The sequence below is a fragment of the Miscanthus floridulus genome, chromosome 10, assembly GCF_019320115.1.
Source record: "Miscanthus floridulus cultivar M001 chromosome 10, ASM1932011v1, whole genome shotgun sequence".
Classification (NCBI taxonomy): domain Eukaryota; kingdom Viridiplantae; phylum Streptophyta; class Magnoliopsida; order Poales; family Poaceae; genus Miscanthus; species Miscanthus floridulus.
The window spans coordinates 98,857,751-98,870,968 of NC_089589.1; positions in this window are offsets into that span (position 1 = coordinate 98,857,751).

A 13,218-nucleotide genomic window follows, 5' to 3' on the forward strand; every position below is an offset into this window, starting at 1 on the left:
TGTCAGAGAAGGAAAATCGACCTATTAATGCATTTTAAAGACTTTGCTCACTCTCAACACACAAAGAAGCAACAAGCAAACATCACATCATCCAAACGCCCATCAAAATTAGAAAACTTTGAAAATTCACATTTTTCCTATAACTAAATTTGCGCTAGCTCAAACTAAACTTGGTAAAATTTATCCAAATATTAAAATAATTCATTTTATTTAGTGTTTTCTATGCACAACCCAAAATCGGAAATTTTGGGGTGTGACACATCACCCCCGCTCGTTCCCTCACATTACCTCGCTCATCATCCTATGGGAAACCCTCGGTCTCTCCCCATGTGATTCTCAGCGAGGGTGAGAGGTTAGGAATGACCCCATAGTTGGTGTCGACCGTGGGGACCCCATCGTACCACAAGTGTTGAACCAATTGCCGCCGAAACAAGGAGAACCAGCAATAGTAACAACATGGATCCTCCACCCTCGCATAGGGTAGAAATGGTCGCCGGGACCTTCGCGGATGGAGGCAGGGGCGCCACCTTGCCCTAGACCACTGTGCGGCTAACAGAAGTCTTGGACGATCTAGAGAGGCCCCCTCTAGCCACGGATGAGGCCAACTCTCAGCCTAGCCCACCTAGGGTTGATGAGACTGGCATGGTACATCAAGATGATGATGAAGACACTGAGGAAAGGGGTCTCAAGGCCTTGAACCAGATGCATGAAGAAATCCAAGAAAAGAGACACGGAGTTGAAGCTCATCAAAGGTAGGTGTGCTTGTGCACCATCAGATAGAAGGCAGACGAAGCCAAGGAGGAGCTCAGGAGGATGGATGAATACTTGGCAGCCCTAGAAGAGGATCCAAACAACGAGCCTGAGTTGGACAACCATCCACCACACCCTCCACCTCCACCACCACCCCCTCGCTTCCACCAAATCTACCCAAAATACACTACTAGGAATATCCGCTTCTATGACGAATGGCTTTCATCACTGAAGGAGCCAAATTCATTATAATTTCAGTTCTATGATGAATTTATGATGAAAAATTGTTTGTCATAGAAGTCGCGTCATACTTGAACTTTTATGGTGATTTTCGCAAATTGTCATAGAAGTGGCTTGATCTGTGACGAAAGCAAAACATCATAGAACTATTTTAGCATGAGTGGCAAGGGGGCTGCCATGCTGGTAGGTGCTTCCATTGGAGATGCTTTCCACATGTACATGCTATAGCCAGTTGTATTGGAGATGGTTCGGGTACATGTCACCTTCTTATTGCACAATGTGGCCATCTCTAGTTCTTGCACATTTTAGGTTCTTGCTGGACCATGTGTCGGGTTCCTGTTGTTCCACATGTTAGTTTTTTATGGGCACACATGTCGTGTTGTGGTGGATCATGTGTCACTTCTTCATTGGACCATGTGGCGTATTTTTGTTGGTCCATGTGGCCATTTCTTATTCGACCATGCGTCACGACACTGTCCGTTCATGTTTCGCATTTTTATTCGGCCACATGGCTTGATGACATCCTTCCACGTGTTGGATTTTTAATAGCCCACATGTCGTGCTCTGGCTATTTCACATGTCATGCACTAGTTCCTCCATGTGTCAATTTTTATTTGATCATGTGGCCTATTCTGGTTCTACCGCGTGGAGTACAATCAATTCGTCATAGAAGTAATTCAAGATCATCACTGCTGCATAGATTGACTACATAACAATTCAGCCTGGCAATCAAATAACCATAATTAACATTTCACATGTCAGCAGTGAACCACTAACAGAGTATCACAACATCAAACCATCACATGCGTCCACATAACAGACCACAAATGTTTACCGCATCAAGCTATAGGAGTTGAAGACTAAGAGTTAATTACCAAGAGAGCTTAAGCGTAAGACTAGCTCATAGAGCCTATTGTACTCCTCCTGTTACTGTTGCTTGAATTCCTCAAGCTCCCTTTCAGCCTTTTCTGTCCTCACCTTCAGTTCATCCACTAGTTCGATGAGCTTAGATGTACTTTCCTATTCACCAGGAAGCTGCTCCCGAAGTGTCATCTCCGCCGATATCTCTGCTCTAGTGGAGCTTCTCAGGATACCAGCATTCTTCAAAAAAAGGTTTTTGCTGCTTGCCTGGTAGGGGCGCTTGCCCTGGTAGAGGTAGAGGACTTTGGAAACAACATTAGCACTAGTCATTGGTTACTGCCCATCAACAATAGGTTCTACTTGCATAACTTTCATAGCTTCCTGCAAAATTCAATCAGTAAAACATTAGGTTGCAGATAGTGGTAGAGGACTTCAACTGAAAACCTAAGAGATTAATTCATAACAAGTAGTGCATAGGATTTCCTCGGATGACTGCTGATAGAGATTACATAAGCACAATGCATAGGTCTTTTGCAGCTTACTGCCAATAGAGATTACATAAGCACAATGTATAGGTACCATATTGATTGTTGTAAAATTGCAACTACAAAATTAAATGATGTTGACACATTAGGCTCCTGCTGCGTTTCCTTCTTTTATGGCAATGGATTCAGTAGATTTCAAGGAAAGCAAATGAAGGTACTTATAACTGTTGCTCCTACAACATCGCTCAGGCCCTTTTTCATAGTGGTATGGAAGTCCTTGAAGACTTCCACAACATTAACATCTTCCTCAGGTCGACCATGTTGTTCAAGTCCTGGATCATCATGTTGTTCATCAAGTCCTTGATCGTGTTCTGCGGCCTTCCTCTTGTTCTCCTTTTGTTCACATTGCACATGAGTTTCTGTTTATATTTATACAAAGGTAAGAGTAACAATAAAACAGAACTATCACTTACAAATGTTTGTAGCTAGACAACATAGGAGCGAGATCCTATAGACTGGTGGTACTTCACTTTTGCACGGTTTCGCTTATTCATCTCAGATGTTTCCTATAGCTTCATTTATGTTAGACTACAGCACAAGTAGACCATAGCAAGACTAGATAGGAAATCGATGGGTTCACACACACCTTGTTCTTAGCACTAGACCAAGTCTCAACAAGTTCACACCACTGTGCATCACTCATGCATGGGACAAGAGAGGTCATACGGATTTGATTAGTAGGGACACCATTGAAGTAGGTTTGCTTCAACCCATAGCGTGCCTGCCGTATCCCACACTGCAATATATTCCAGCAAGCTTCTTGTGTTGGTGGGTGAGCCTTGTCAATGTCTAGCCTTGACTGCACGTAGTAGTGTGAATGAAAAGTAAATATGTTAAAGTTGCTCAAAGCAGAGTTGAATGTCAAGGGAGGATACCCATACATATAGTTAGCCTCTCCACAAAATTCCTATAATGGATGACACTAGAGGGCTTCTTGTAATGTTTCCAATGTGTCAAAATTGGTATTTGATGCCTGACTACTACACCTGCCATTGAGGCAAACTTGGCAGCTTGCACTAGATCATGTGGCCTTCTATTCCCCTCAGCAACAGAGATGGGCATCCTCAATCCTCCCATTGATTTGCTCATTTTGTCAAGCAAAATTTCATGAGCTCGAGGCCTTGGTTTCCTTGCACTTCTTGGCAATGGTACTACAAAGTTTTCATACATTCAGATTGTTAGAAAAGTAACATGGATATCAAATAGCTAGTGCGAATTGATTGATAGTCATCTATAAGGTAATACCAACCTAGGCAACTTTCATTGTTCTGCGGGTGGGTGGAGATGGGAGTTTGCTTAGAGGGCTCCTCTTCGGCATGGCTATCATCATCTAGTCATGAGCAGTCTCTCATAGGGCTAGGTAGCTCAGAGGGCTCCTCTTTGGCATGGCTATCATCATATGGTCGTGGGCAGTCTCTCACAGGGCTAGGTAGGGTGCCATCCTGACAAATGTCTCCAGTTAATTCATGAAGTTTGAATTGATCCCTGGGTATAGTTGTGAGGGACCCACCATGTTCATTCACTTAAAACGAGTGTCATCCGCTTGACCCGCTCAATTTAAGCAAACCAACCTCGACGACTCCCCTAGGAGCGCACTTGGCAACTCCTCCTCAGGATCAGGTTGAGTATCATACCACGATAGCCTCCACAACTCAAGATTACATCTCTTCATCGGAGTACATAATAGTCCAGCGGAAAACATATATTACAAGTCTTATTGAATTTAACAAGTTAATCATACAACATTAAAGAAGACACTAATTCAATGCAATCATATGTAATGATGACCAACTACTATCTTACCAACACCGCTATGCTACAGATCACTCATATAGCTAATAACTAGTGGTTGCCCTACCCATGGGCATCGCCACCATAATTTGGATGGCTCCTGCCAATCACCCACTTTGCTACCAACAATGGGGTGAGATGGCTGCCAATGTCCTTTACCTGCAAAACAACTTAAGGGTAGCACCGTGAGTACATTGCATACTCGCAGGACTTAATTCCAACATATAATATTTGGTGGATGCATAGGGTAGTTATCAGGTATTTGTATAAGTGCTGAAAGTAATGATGTTCATTAAGATTATGACATGCTATGCTCAACATAGAATTAAAGGTATTCATCATTATAACAAAGTGCTCATAGTCCATTGTTCATGCTACCATGGGTATAGAAAGAAAGAACAACTAAATAGTTCTATCCCGAGGGACTCTAGGCTTTCAATACTCTGTAGAGGTGTACGACTATACCCACATAGAAGAACAGGAGTAACCACCATACCCCGTGCACGAGGTAAGGGTTGGCTCATGTCTCCCAACCTTTCCCTAATCCGGCCCGAGTGTTCGACGAAAGGTTCGAGCAGTTGCTCGGTCAATGTCCCGGACATTCCCGACCGACACCAACCCCCTTGCCAGTTTCATGGATAAACATGTTGTAATTAGTTACTTGGCTTGTCGACCCCATCCGCGACATGTGGTCTGTATGTGTGGTTACTCGCACTCACTATCCCAATGAACGGTCCTTAGCTTCTCCGTGAGCTATGTCACTTGAGATCCCTCACTCACAGTGACCTTACCCCTCACTAGATTAGAGAGTAACAAGGTGACCATTAGATTATACCTCAAGTTAAGGTTGGTCCCTTGAGGCAGGTTTGGGAGACCAAAGAGTTTTGATACTTGTTTTGCTTTGAGATTGTTTCTCCTTTTGAAAGGTAAAGCTTTCACAAACAAATTGGTTTTCCCAAAGCCTTTCTAAAGTGACACCTTTGAAACTAGAAGGGATCAAGACTTTATAAAACAAAACCTTTTCGCAAGCCTTTTGTTTGATAAATCGTTTGCAATTCATTTTGGAAACAAATCGATTTTGGAAAGGACTGAGACCCTCTTTTGAATAGGGAAAGACCTGACACAAGGATTTAAGATTAATCTACTCTTATTTGATTACCTATGAATCAAGTTAATCCCCTCATTCATTTAGTAGTTAATTAACCCAATGTAGCATCCTACACAGGTCGCAATTAGTTACTTGGCTTATCGACCCATCCGCGACATGTGGTCTATATGGACGAACGCGTGCTCTGGAGCGTTCCACTGGGACGAACACTGGCGCCAATGGACAGACCGCGAGAACGACGAACTATTTAGTAAAACGACAAACAACATAGGTGTAAAAACGTTGGAGATGATTCCCAGGGCATCCAGCCTCCAAATCAGGTGTGATATGTTTCTATGGCTTTCTAGTGATGTGGGGAAGCTTCTACAAGTGATGGATGTGACGTGCATGGGATGAGGGGAGCTCGACCTTGTCAATGGGAAAGCTTGCTAGGGTTAGGGAGGATGAAGATGAACTTCGGGAATGTGCTCACCATGCCTTGGGTGACTTCTACCTACAGTAGTTCACCTCGGTATAGCCTGAGGAAAGAGATCGAGCTTCGGGACGCCATGTGCTTGAGGTTGAAGATGATGGCTTGCGCTTGGGGGCCTCCTCCTCCAACTCTGGCAAGGCCGATGACGCCATGGTAGAGTAGCTCGCCGACATGCTCTAGCCGACATTCCTCTCGCCGACCAGATAGCGCCATACACTACCAACCAGACTTTCTGTCTAAAGCTAAGTCACACTTTAATATTCTTTTAAATATTCTCCAATCTTTGTTAATCACCATAATGTTTCTCCGAACTATTTTCTCCATGTTTGCTCTCCAAATGATTTTCCGAACCCCCGAACAGTCACGTTGATGCTCAAACGCCTCCAGAGACGGGCCTGTCTCCGACTCCTCCCTACACGTGCTACAGGCTCCGCGCTCTACGTTATGGGTGGTCGACAGCGGCTCCTTGGTCACGCCTATTCCTCCTACATGTGCACGGGCTCCACGCTCGATGTTATGGACTATGGGCTAGCTAGGGCTAGAGACTCAGCTACACACTAACTGTTCAGGTAGTTTATATTAAAATATATTTTCACACCAACTGATCGCCGAACTGCGTACGCCATTTCATCACCATTGCTGATTTTTCTCCAGAGTTTATTTATTTGTGCATCATGTACTACCCATTCTACATGTTTGTATTACAGGATCATCGTCCAGGTGATCAAATCACCTAGTGCTCGGGCTAATCCACCGATCAACTGGTTGGACCGCTTGGTTCATGGACTTCGTCGCTGACCAATTGATCGGATTGTTCGCCGGTCGCTTGTACTCAATGCTCACTTCGCCATCGACCAGTTGACTAGACTGTTCGCCGCTCGTGCTTCATCTCCAGCTACGCCGGTTACTCCTCAGTGCTTGGTTTCTTCGTGCTCAAGGAGTAAGTGGGCACACTTCACCGCATAGACGTCGCTAGCTATGCCGGGGACTCCTCGGTGCTCGAACATCGCTAGCTACGCTGGGGACTCCTCGGTGCTTGGTCATCGCCAGCGACGTCGGGGACTCCTCGCTCCTCGGTGCTCGATCATTGCCAGCGACGCCAGGGACACCTCGCTCCTCGATGCTCAGACATCGCCAGCGACACCAGGGACTCCTTGCTCCTCGGTGCTCGATCATCACTAGCGACGTCGAGGACTCCTTGCTCCTCAATGCTCGGTCATCGCCAGTGATGCCGGGGACTCCTCGTTCCTCAGTGCTCGGTCATCGCCAGCGTCACCGGGGACTCCTTGCTCCTCGGTGCTCGGACATCGCCAGCGACGCCGGGGACTCCTTGCTCCTTGGTGCTCGGTCATCGCCAGTGACGCCAGGGACTCCTCGCTCCTCGGTGCTCGAATATCATCAGTGACACCAGGGACTCCGCGCTCCTCGGTGCTCGGTCATCGCCAGCGACGCCGAGGGCTCCTCGCTCCTCGATGTTCGGTCATCACCAGCGACACCGGAGACTCCTCGCTCCACAGTGCTCGGATATCGTCAGCGATGCCGTGGACTCCTCGCTCCTCGGTGCTCGGTCATCGCCACCTACGTTGGGGACTCCTCGCTCCTCGGCGCTCGGTCATCGCCAGCAACGTCGAGGACTCCTCACTCCTCGGTGCTTGGTCATCACCGCCTACGTCGGGGACTCCTTGCTCCTCAGCGCTCGGTCATCGCCAGCGATGTCGGGGACTCCTCGCTCCTCGGTGCTTGGTCATCGCCAGCGACGCCAGGGACTCCTCGCTCCTCGGTGCTCGGTCTTCATCAGCGACGCCGGGGACTCCTCGCTCCTCAGTGCTCGGTCATCGCTAGCGACACCGGGGACTCCTTGCTCCTTGGTGCTCGGTCATCACCGCCTACACTGGGGACTCCTCGCTCCTCGGTGCTCGGTCATCGCCAGCGATGCCGGGGGCTCCTCGGTGCTCGGTCATCACCAGTGATGTTGGAGACTCCTCGCTCCTCGGTGCTCGGATATCATCAGCGATGTCGGGGACTCCTCGCTCCTCGGTGCTCGGTCATCACCGCCTACATCGGGGACTCATTGCTCCTTGGTGCTCGGTCATCGCCAGCGATGCTAGGGACTCCTCACTCCTTGATGCTCGGTCATCACCGCCTACGCCGGGGACTCCTCGGCACTCGGTCATCGCCAGCGACACCGGGGACTCCTCGCTCCTCGGTGGTCGGTCATCGCCAACGATGCCAGGGACTCCTCGCTCCTCGGTGCTCGGTCATCGTCAGCAACACCGGGGACTCCTCGCTCCTTAGTGCTCGGTCATCGCCAGCGACACCGGGGACTCCTCACTCCTCGATGCTCGGTCATGGCCACCTACACCAGGGACTCCTCGCTCCTCGACGCTCGGTCATCGCCAGTGATGCCGGGGACTCCTCACTCCTCAGGCTTGGTCATCACCAGCGACGCTAGGTACTCCTCGCTCCTCGATTCTCGGTCGTCGTCAGTGACATCGAGGACTCCTCGCTCCTCGTTGCTCGGTCATCGCCAGCGACACCGGGAACTCCTCGATGCTCGGATCTTGCTATGTCTCATCGGTGTGCTATCAAGCTACTCCATGCTGTTTGAATTAGGGTGCTGATCTTGGGTAGCACGTCTAGGGTCTTGATACGCGCATGTTAGACGATGTCGGCAAGCTTTTAGACTTCTTTTTCTTTGACCCTGCTATAAGATTCATTCTTCATCTTCCAGTAGGCTCGGGGACTAAGTGGGCACACTTCACCTTGTGGTGAATGTGCTTGTTCTCATCTCGTGGCTACGCCCGGGGACTGGCTACCTGCTCGGCTGGTCTTCTACTTTCTGACCCTGGCACCATGTGACTACGTCACCTACTGTCAGGCTCGGGGACTAGCTGTGGGGGTATGGCCCCCGATACCCACGGCAAACCACATGGGCTATGCCCCCAGGGGTGGCCCAGCCCAAGAGATCAAGGCGTGCACGACGTTGCTTGGCATGCACCGCAAGACATTATATAGTACCAAATAGGCTACTTTACTTGTAACCTTGTCCCTCCGGACTATATAAGGAGCGGCAGGGGTCCCCTAGTGGACAAGATCCATCAAGATCTATCTACTACAGATCAATACAATACACCAAAGACACAGGACGTAGGGTATTACGTCGATTAGACGTCCCGAACCTATCTAAATCGCTGTCTCTACGCCTTGTGTCATCATTCGGTTCCTGATTACGCGCATCCCCACCGACAAATCTACCATCGCGGGATACCCCTCGGTGGACTGCCAAGCATATTCTGTCGACAGGCATCCTCCTCCTTCTCCTCTTCCTTCTCTTCTTCTTCTTCCTTCTCCTCTCCTCTTCTCTTCTCTCCTTTCTCTCTTCTCAATTGGCTGAACGTGAATGAATGAGAGTGAGAGAGGGAGAGGGCTGGTGGTGGTGGTTTTGTGTGAGTGATGTGCTGACATGCAGCCCTAGGTGGGGTGTGTGTGTGACACCACATCACATGCATGAGACAGGTGTCGCTGGCTTTGATGGACACTCCGCCATGAAGACGGACACTCTATCTGTGCACGAGTTGGCCAAGATTTTCCTAAGTCTGTGAGATGTCTTGACAGACGATCTGGTGGTGATGTCAGACGATCTACCAAAACTGGCAGTGCTCGGTTTTGGGTTGGCCTAGGCACAAGTTGAATTCTAATTTGGACTAAGATGCACATGATGCTTAGCAAGTTCACAAGTAATAATGCAAATTTTGATTAATGGAATTGTTAGATGCATTTTTATGCTCAAGGTGTTTGTGAACTATTGTAGTGATTTTTGGGTCTTTACAATAGGTGTCCGTGGTGATGGAGAATTATGTTCACCTACTGCTGATACCTCCACCCTTTTGCCAGCGGAAGCTCTCCGAGTACGATCTCCAAAAGCTAACTCTCCTGGTCGTGTTGAATTCAATCGCTTGGAGTGCCTTCGCCTAGGACTCATGGCAACGCTGCCTTTTGTCCTACTGGCAGAGCCTCCTCTATGGCTCCTTCGACCCGAACACTGAAATTGGAGATACAAACTTAAGCAGCAAGCATGTACAAATTGCATTGCTATCCAAACAGTAAAGCATTGCATTGCTACCTACACCCGCCTCCGAACTAAATACAAGATAGAACAAGCACCTCAATTGCTAGGGGTACTGGCTCATCTTCTAAATCTGAATTTGTTTTATCTATAACATCAAATCCCTCAACTACCTCCCCTAGTTCAGGGATATATTCTAAATCTTCACCGTGTCTACCCTTTGTGCTTGACTTTTTTTGCCTTTGGAGACATAGGTTTTGGGCCCACACATATTCCAAGTTCTTCCATCTTTCTATATTACAAAAGCATTTATTAACTAAAGCTTCTATGGAATGACAACACAACAGAGCAAGAGTATGCAAATAAGCACCTAACTAGTAACTACAGCTTATACGGAAGTCATTAATCCAATAAATCATATGTCAGCTACACTCAACTATAGGAAATTTGTAACCCCATCGCTATCTACATATCCTTGGTTTAGCCTCTATAGTAGAGCACACATCACAAAAGGAATTTGGGTACCTCTTCCTCTATGTTCGTGTTCAGAACCGGTCTTGTCATCGTGGTCGCAAAGCTGGTGCAGCCGGCGTTGATGAAGGGGTAATAGATCTATCTCTGGCTAGGGTTCAAATTCGATTGGTCGTGGCTGGTGTCGAGGTAGGGGATCCAAATCTAGCTTGTACCATCATCGAGGCTAGGGTTTGGAAATGTATGAGAGAGGGTGTGGCTAGAGAGTGGAGAGGGAGTCGAGCTACTATGCCAATGGTGCCTAGGGTCCAAAGCAGGGTGGTAGAGGAGGCGGTTGAAGAGTGGAGAGGGAGGCCATGTGACTAGGATTTGGAGTTGGAGGAGAGATGGTGCGGCTAGAGAATGGAGATGTAGGTGGAGACGGCGACTCTTTGCGCTTTTATGTGGCCATCACATTACCACAAATGCCTGTTTCTGAAATCGATGACATGGTAAACCTATTTTCCACACGAAGGGCAAAAGAGAGACATCTAATTTTCGGTGCGTGTTGGCGGGATTGCTCGGTGCGGTGTGAAATCAAATTTTCGGGGCATGTTGGTGGGACTGCTCGGCGTGGTGCTCAACAGAGACCAAAATTTATTCCATGTTTTAATTGGAAATGGTTATGACAAAATGTTACTTACCTAATATCTGCCTTTTCATTTTTCTGCTCTGCACCTGTTGGTATATCCGATGAGTTAGTTGTTGCCTTTTTGGTTTTTTCATAATAATATAAATACACATAAAACTAAAAGAGGATGATAATAAATAATTAAAAGATGCATGAATTTGACAAAAAAAATTACCAAAAAATAAAAAATAAACATACTCGCTGTAGCTTGTTGCGCTGCATCTGCCGATTATTTTTTTATTTGTGTGACTACATCTGCGGCTGTTTGAACTAAGGCCTATAATTTGGAAGCAAGGGGAAGGCAGGCCCAAGGATGGAAAACCCTCCATAAATAACTAAATGGGTTATTGATATCTCCATGGATTTCCCAACCTGGAAAAAGTCATGGATTCTAAGGGGATTTGAGTTTCTAGAGAAAGAGAAAAAAGCATCCTCCTCCGTGCTAGTGCTGTGGTGATTCGCTAGATGAGTCGCAGTACTCCGAATCATCCTCCTCCTCGCTGGAGTCACAGTCGGATGCTGCACTTTGCCATCGCTTGAGTACCTTCCCATTGCTCATCGCCATTACTACTCGAATCACCAGTGTAGTAGTCAAGGGATTGACGCGTTTTCTTGCTCTGATAACGAGAAAGTCCGTAGCTCTGTGTATTTAACGCGCTGGACTTTCTCGTAATCAGAACAGGAAAATGTGCCCACCCCTCGACTACTACTCTGACTAATCATATTCTGAATCTATTTTATTAGTAATTAGTAATGCTACAGGGACTCATGTATTCTAATGTTTGTTAGCATCTGCGTCGAGTATAAATATCCTTCCTAGTCTCTTTTACTTTTCACTTGTAAGTTGCTAGCCAAGGAAAGGAGGTAGTGCTACAACTTCGTTAGCAGCTGTTGCCCATAGAACTATAGTGATCGTCCTTGTTGAGGTGAGTTTTAGTTTCTTTGTCATTTTATTCTAGATAGGATCAAGATCTCAATCGAGGCTAAGATATGGCCTAGACAATATTCTATTGCTTTGTATTCGTTCTTGCTTGTTCAAGGTGTAGTATTTTTTCATATGTGGTTTTTTCTAATGATATTTTCCTTGTGTTTTTTTGTTCTATATACATAGAGATGTTTTCGTGCCACAACACCCATGTTTACTCCACTAGCAAGCTTGTGGTTTGATGGCTAGGAGTGTTGCTAGGTAGTGTAGAAGGGTGCTTGTTGCTTGGGGATGTCATGTTCATCAATAGCCCTGACTGATCATTGTTGAAGCTGTAGTTCGTTATATGCTTGATAAAGATTGCTTTGTTATAGTTGTCGAAGACAATGATAGTGGCGAGATTTTTGTCCATGTTAGGAATTTTGAGCAAATGAAAAGATTTAGTAGTGTTACTGTGTTTGTGGGAGGAGACTCTATCATCTTCACTCATGTTGATCGACTAAATGCAGTTTGTCAACCATCGGACATGAGTCCCTTTGGAAAGATGAGATGTTTTAGACATTAGAGATTAGAGAAATACTACGTAATGTACTTTTGTATATAAAGGAATGAAGTTATTATGTTGGTCCAACTATATTTATCTTCCTTTATTTCTTTCATACTTCATGTACTTCAGTTGATTCTTATTACATTGAGTTTTTTATTTGGTCACATTTGACAATTATGATTCCTCGATTGGGGACAAAGGGAGTAGCTGAATTCAGATTTGGGCTGATGGCAATCGTTAAAGGACGGATGCACAGTTGTTGAAATGTTTGTGCACCCTATAGACAGAATGATCATCTAAAATTTTCACTAGTCGGACACTAGTGGAGCCATAAGGTTTATCACGGAAGGTCTAGCGGTTTGAAATCGTGACTACCTAGATAGTATTGATGAACAACGTGCGACATCCATTTTGTCTTATAGGCTCCTAGATTCCTGTGTAGGCACATGCGCAGGGGTGGCGTCAGCAGGCAGTTCCAGCAGGGACGTCGCCTCACTGCCCATCGCATTGATGTGATGGGGCGAAGCCAAACCACCCACCCACGCAAATGTGTCAATAGTCGTGGGTTCCACAGGTTATCTACTGCCTTATGTGCTTATCTACCTTCCCACTCTAGATCGCCTCCTTCCTTCCCAAAGCTTTTGCCCTCCACCCTACTACACCTTTTGCGCTGTCGATGCCTCCTGCGAGGACCATGACCACGCAGTGGATGAAGTCATCTATCGACCACAAGGCGTTCGACGAGCTATGACTGAACGCGGTGATCCCGGAG